Here is a 6,893-nt window from a genome sequence, read left to right on the forward strand (position 1 = left end):
CTTTTAATTTGTTGATCCCTTCGTAGATTTATTCTTCAAATAATTTTGTTTCAATAAAAATGCAATGAACGAATGTATTATGTAAATGAGTGTAGTTTAAATAAAATTAACATGTGCTTCATTGGTGTCCCAATATATGAGAAGAGATGTGAAAGGAACCTCATCTACCCATCATTGAGTTTCAAAAACCTCTTCCAATCCTCTGAATATTTATCATAGGCTTCTTGTTTCAACTCATGCCTCCACTGTCTGAGCATAGCTTCAACCTTAACATTAAAAACATAGTGATAAGCCCCATCAAAGTCCTCAAGGTAGAAGCTTTCTTGTAACTTCGCATATTTATTACTACTTATTAAAGGAAGCTTCCTCTTTAGAACAATTTCAATTAAAACCATATAACTAATGCGGTTAAGAATTCCACTACTCGCACATTCCGAATGCCGCAGCTAAATTGACAAGGTTTCTATTAAACACTTTCACAAAGAATATGTTTCGAGGAAGATGCAGATTGAGATCGAGTTCTGGTTCTAAGTCCACAAAGTCATGTTTCAAAGATATGTACTCATGATCTAAGTGTGTGCAACCTATTTGTTTATTTATTTAGCTGAAGATGGACATTTCTAAATTTTGAGAAATAATAGATAATTTCCATTGTAATTCTTAATATTACTTTTATATTGGAATTTGACATATTTTCTGTATATGGATTTATGGTTATGTGAATTGCCATACACTTACATATCAAGAAAGATATGTTGACCAAATTTGGCATGTTGAAGTCATTATAATTTATCATCAATTATTAAGTTGTTACTAGTTATTTTTTATGCCAATGTGGACTATGTCGTGCACGTATCTCGTGCATCAGAATTACTAGTCAATAATAAATGAAGGACAAAAGTAATACAAAGTTACTATGAGCTATGTCCATATCTCCTCGTAGACCGTCCATGGTAGTTCTTGAGGTTTAAAATACGGATTGATGATGCTTGCTCTTTGTAAGAACACCAATATAATTATTGAATCTTGATGCCCAAGCCCCAATAGACAATGCATCCTTGTTCCACTGAATAATGTCTCTCATGCCTCTTGGTGAGTGTTTAGACTCAGGCTTGCTCCCGCCACGTCGTCCCTCTATGTGATCTAGCTTAGCACGTACAATGACAACAATATGATAATATAGGATGTAATCTATAAATGTGATCGGACAAAGTGAATTATTAGACTAATTACCATTCGTGATCTTCCTATTTTTGGCTGTGAGTGCAGCAGCTTTTCTAGCCTCTATCATAGGTATCAATTCATGTAACCTTCACGCCGCACCTGGGTAGTTCCTCATTGCTTCATCATTGGACTTAATCGAGTCCGGAGGGAAGGGTAGACTGCGAAACTCAGGTATCTTGGGAAGAACAATGCAGTTTGAAATGTAGAAGATGAGAACGAGGGTGTTCACGAGTCATCTGCACAATTAAAGAAGATAATTAATAAAAAAAAAATATAATTGATCATTATGAAATATTAATTACTTAATACCTATGTCAAGGGGTGATGCTGTTGGTGCCAAAGGGGCCAGGTGTTGAATAACCGAAGTCTGCAACTAAGAAACAATATGAGCTAGATGAATAATAAATTAAAAAAATTAATATCATGAAAAGATGGTGGTAGCGATGTCTCCTCAATATGACTTGTGCCTATGATTGATTACGGTACTCACCAAAGAGCCTCACATTCCTCATCTGCAAATTAAATTATTAAAATATTTGACAAGAAATATATAATGCACATAAGATAAATATTTACCTGCAATTGATTTTATCACGAATTTTTTTAAATAATAATGCATTGTTACATAGTTCATACCTATTATAATTATTTTTCACTAAATCGTCTGAGTATATTTGCTATTTTTTGTCTTAGAAATAGTTGTTTGAGGATTTAAATCATTCGATACTAAAGTTTTGCATTGCTCGACCACCTTGAAACTATTGTGATCCGGAAGTCTCCATCTTGATGCGGGGGCAGCAGTTTTTCACTCTTACTCATTGCATTTATATTAGTTATTATCATTCATATCTGTAGTATTGAAACAGAAAGAATTAGTGAATTTGAGCAATACTAAAATAGAAACCCATATCATCATATGAATCCACCATATACTACAAACTGGACTTGTTACAAATCATACAAAAATAAGAAACTGTTAACTTTGTAAACAAAAGCCTTTCTTACCCTTTTCCCATCTTCAATGTCCTTCTTCTCCAAGCTTCTTCGTATCTCTCATGGCCCCTGACTTAAATCTAGTTCTGAAATGGGCTCATCATCTTCCACCATCCCTTTTACCACAAAGTCACGGTTGTAGGCTGTCTAAAAATCACAATAGATAGCTTATCCCCCATCAAACACCGACGACGGAAGTTACAATCTGACGACTTCCAGAAGGCTACAATTTGAGGACCTTCACGACAACTGATGAAAGCTCTAATTCAACAGCCTTCACAATCAACATCGGGAGTTACAATCTGACGACTCTCATATTTTCAAGGAGCCAAGACGAAGATTACAAGAGGACGATCTGTGCAAAGCTCTAACAAAAGAGACTACAAATTGACGGTCTCTTCATATTAGAATGCAGATATCTCTCAAACCGTAAGGAATTTGGCAAAACGGAGGAAGCGAACCAAAGCCTTTGGCTAGGTTCGGATGGCCCTGTCTCGTCGAGATAGCCGATTTTCATATATAATTCTTCCAATTCCGACTTACGGTTTGAAAGTTATGACCTGTTCTTCTTAGCAAGTTATGTTCTGAAGTCCGTCTGCAAGACTGGACTTCGTCAGAACATTGAACTCAGCCTGAAGCCCGCCAAGCCCGCCTAAGGTTCGCCTCTGCATTACAGAGTCAAAGCGCACATGCTCAACTCTGCGTTTTCAACATCAAAACGCAGAGTTAATCGCTAAAACAGCACAACTGTGCGTTTTCAGCCTTTAAACAGGCTCAACTCTGCGTTTTCAGTCTAGAAACGCAGAGTTAATCTCTAAAACAGCACAACTGTGCGTTTTCAGCCTTTAAACAGGCTCAACTCTGCGTTTTCAGTCTAGAAACGCAGAGTTAATCTCTAAAACAGCACAACTGTGCGTTTTCAGCCTTTAAACAGGCTCAACTCTGCGTTTTCAGTCTAGAAACGCAGAGTTAATCTCTAAAACAGCACAACTGTGCGTTTTCAGCCTTTAAACAGGCCCAACTCTGCGTTTTTAGCCTAAAACGCAGAGTTCATCTCTAAAACGCATGCGGCCTGTGCGTTTCGACTCCCAGCGAGCGCCCAACTCTGCGTCTCATCTTTAAGACGCAGAGTTAAGGTCCGAACGCAAGCGGCCCTTGCGTTTTCAACTCCCAACAAGCGCCCAACTCTGCGTCTCATCAATAAGACGCAGAGTTAAGGCCCAGAACGCTGTTTTCAGCGTTTTGACTCGTTCAAAGCACTAACAGAACGGTTTCAAAACCGTTTTCCCCACTATTTAGGGAGCTGTTTAAGAGGGGGTGGTTACACCCCACTCAGCCCATGGAGGAGCAAATTAAGGGGGCAGTTACCACCCGTAACCCCCTATAAATATCAGAAACTCAACTGAGTTCGGGGCTTTTTGGCTCTGGGCTCTGGGATCCTTCTTTTTGGGCAGCAAGGGGGAGATCGACGTTCATCCTCAGCAACGATCGACCACAGGAGCATTCCCTTGGCTTATAACCGACTTTCGGTTCAAATCAACTCTTTTTCAAGAGTTCAAACTCGTTCAGAGTTATCAACTCGATCAGAGTTCAAAACTTGCTCTGCAAGTTCTTCTAAAACTCGTCAGAGTTATCAACTCGATCAGAGTTCAAAACTTGCTCTGCAAGTTCTTCTAAAACTCGTCAGAGTTATCAACTCGATCAGAGTTCAAAACTTGCTCTGCAAGTTCTTCTAAAACTCGTCAAAAGTTATTTCAAAACTTGCCACGCAAGTTCTCCACAGCGTCAAATCGTGAGGAGAAGACATCGTTCCAGTGAATCAAGACGTTCGGATCGTCAACGAGAAGCAAACTCGACGCGAGCATTCGAGGGAGGCATCTCATCGCCACCGTGAAGAACCCAGAATTAAACAAAGGGGAGAATCAAATTCATTCTCCTCTCTTTTGTAATCGGAATCCAAATTGTAATTGATTTTGAGAGGAATACAAGTCAAATTTTTCTTTCATTGTCTTTTTACTGCAAATTTCCAACAAACAACAAATTTCCTACAAACAAAAGATGGCGACTCTGCTGGGGATGAGCTTCTCTGACGAAGAAGTGGTGGTGCAATCCGACGTTCATCTCACTGGAATGACCGTTGAAACTCTGATCATCGAGTTCGATCAAGCCAAGTTTGAGAAGGCCCTCTCCTCCGGATCCTTTAGCCCCAAGGCTATGCGCAAGATCCACAAAGTTTCCGAGGAGACTAAAGCTCCAGTTGTGGCCAACTCATCTAAAGACTATCTCCCATGGGGGTTGCACTGTTCATACAGTCCCCTCCCTAAAGGAGAAGTCTCGACTTTGGCACGACTCCAGAGCCGATCCTCCAATCAACGCGAACTCCGCGTTTGCGAGCCTCAACATGAGCTCTGCATAGGCCAAGCTAGACGCAACCCTCAGAGGTGCGTTTCCCAGATAGAACGTAGCCTCTGCAAAAGCCCAGCTAAACGCAACTCTCAGGAGTGCGTTTCAGAACTCAAACGCAACTCTCAGGAGTGCGTTCTATCATTTAAACGCAGACATCAAACCTGCGTTGATTTGGCTGAACGCAACTCTCAAGAGTGCGTCCCAGAACCAAAACGCAACTCTCAGGAGTGCGTTTCACAAACTGAACGCAACTCTCAGGAGTGCGTTTCTGAATCCGAACGCAGATCGCAGGACTGCGTTTCACTAGCAAAACGCAGACTTTGGTCTTGCGTTAATCAAGCTAAACACGACCCTCGTGTTCCTTCTTTGGAACACGATGTGATTCGTCGTGTTCAAAATGATCAACATGGATTTAAAATTCATGTTTACCAAGAACCAGTCCCATCCTTTAACGGACAGGGGGTTCCATCTCTACCCTCACGCTCTGTGAGAGGTGCCAAGGAGACTAAAGCTCCAAAGGTTGCTCCTATGCCAAAGGAAACCCTCTCCTTTAGTCGCCGAGATTACTCGAGCAGCCCTACCTCTAAAGGAGTGGGCTCAGTTTATGCCAAACGCAGCCCTCAGTGGTGCGTTAGACTAAAGCTCCAAAGGTTGCTCCTATGCCAAAGGAAACCCTCTCCTCCAGCCGCCGAGATTACTCGAGTAGCCCCACCTCTAAAGGAGTGGACTCAGTTTATGCCAAACGCAGCCCTCAGTGGTGCGTTATGCAATCAAAACGCAACCTTCAAAACTGCGTTGATTTGGCAGAACGCAACTCTCAGGAGTGCGTTTCAGAACCAAAACGCAACTCTCAGGAGTGCGTTCAAGATCCAAAACGCAGACTTACAAACTGCGTTAATCAACAAAAACGCAACCGGCAAAGGTGCGTTTCATCAACAAAACGCAGACTTCGGTCTAGCGTTAGTAAAACAGAACACGACCCTCGTGTTTCTTCTTCAGAACACGATGCGATTCGTCGTGTTCAAAAAGATCAACGTGGACTCAAGATCCATGTTCACCAGGAGCCAGTCTCATCCTTTAATGGACAGGGGGTTCCATCTATACCCTCACGCTCTGTGAGAGGCTCATCCCAAGTCTCTGACTTGCGGGAATTGCTGTCAATATTCAACTGACCGACGAATGTCGTTTTGCTCAATAATCGACGACATCATCACATGAAGAAGACTTTAGAGGTTGAATACCTTGGAGTCACTTCTAACATGGTTGGTAGAGGGAGATCATCAACCCTTAGTTCTGACGAGTCAGAGACAGATCATTCTCCAAGCGTCAGAGAAATCGCTAACGAGTTTGAAGGAGTCTACCAACGCACTCGGACGCGAACAGGAGCCATTCCCCCTGTCAACTATCGGAGTTTGGCCAGAGAAACTAATTCCGATGACGAACACTCAGCCATTGCAGAGTCCCAGTCATCAAGCTCTTTTGTTGAACATAAGAGCTTCGCTTATATGACGGGAAACCATGAAGATCTCGCAAAGAGACTTGATGAACAGGAGGCCATGCTCAAATCTCAGCAGGAGGCCATCAATGAACTCATGGCCATGTTGACTCAAATCGTCGCAGACAAGGCCAAATCTCAGGAGACAGATCCGCCGCTTAGGCAAGAATCTTCCCGGAGAGGAAAAGCGTCTTCATCCCGACCTCACACAAGCAAAAGGAAGGGAAAAGTGGTTGATGATGCGGCTTCTGACCAAGAAGCCCACAGCCTGGAATCTTCCTCTGATGCGATGAGTCAGAGAACGATCAGTCTCCTGGCTTGAAAGACTTCCTGAATAAGTCTGATGGAGTTTATCAACATACTCGGACGCGAACAGGAGCCATTCCCCCCGTCAACTATCGGAGTTTGGCCAGAGAAACTAATTCCGATGACGAACACTCAGCCATTGCAGAGTCCCAGTCATCAAGCTCTTTTGTTGAACATAAGAGCTTCGCTTATATGACGGGAAACCATGAAGATCTCGCGAAGAGACTTGATGAACAGGAGGCCATGCTCAAATCTCAGCAGGAGGCTATCAATGAACTCATGGCCATGTTGACTCAAATCGTCGCAGACAAGGCCAAATCTCAGGAGACAGATTCGCCGCTTAGGAAAGAATCTTCCCGGAGAGGAAAAGCGTCTTCATCCCGACCTCACATAGGCAAAAGGAAGGGAAAAGTAGTTGATGATACGGCTTCTGACCAAGAAGCCCACAGCCTGGAATCTTCCTCTGATG

The sequence above is a fragment of the Asparagus officinalis genome, chromosome 7, assembly GCF_001876935.1.
Source record: "Asparagus officinalis chromosome 7, Aspof.V1, whole genome shotgun sequence".
In the NCBI taxonomy this organism is placed as follows: Eukaryota; Viridiplantae; Streptophyta; class Magnoliopsida; order Asparagales; family Asparagaceae; genus Asparagus; species Asparagus officinalis.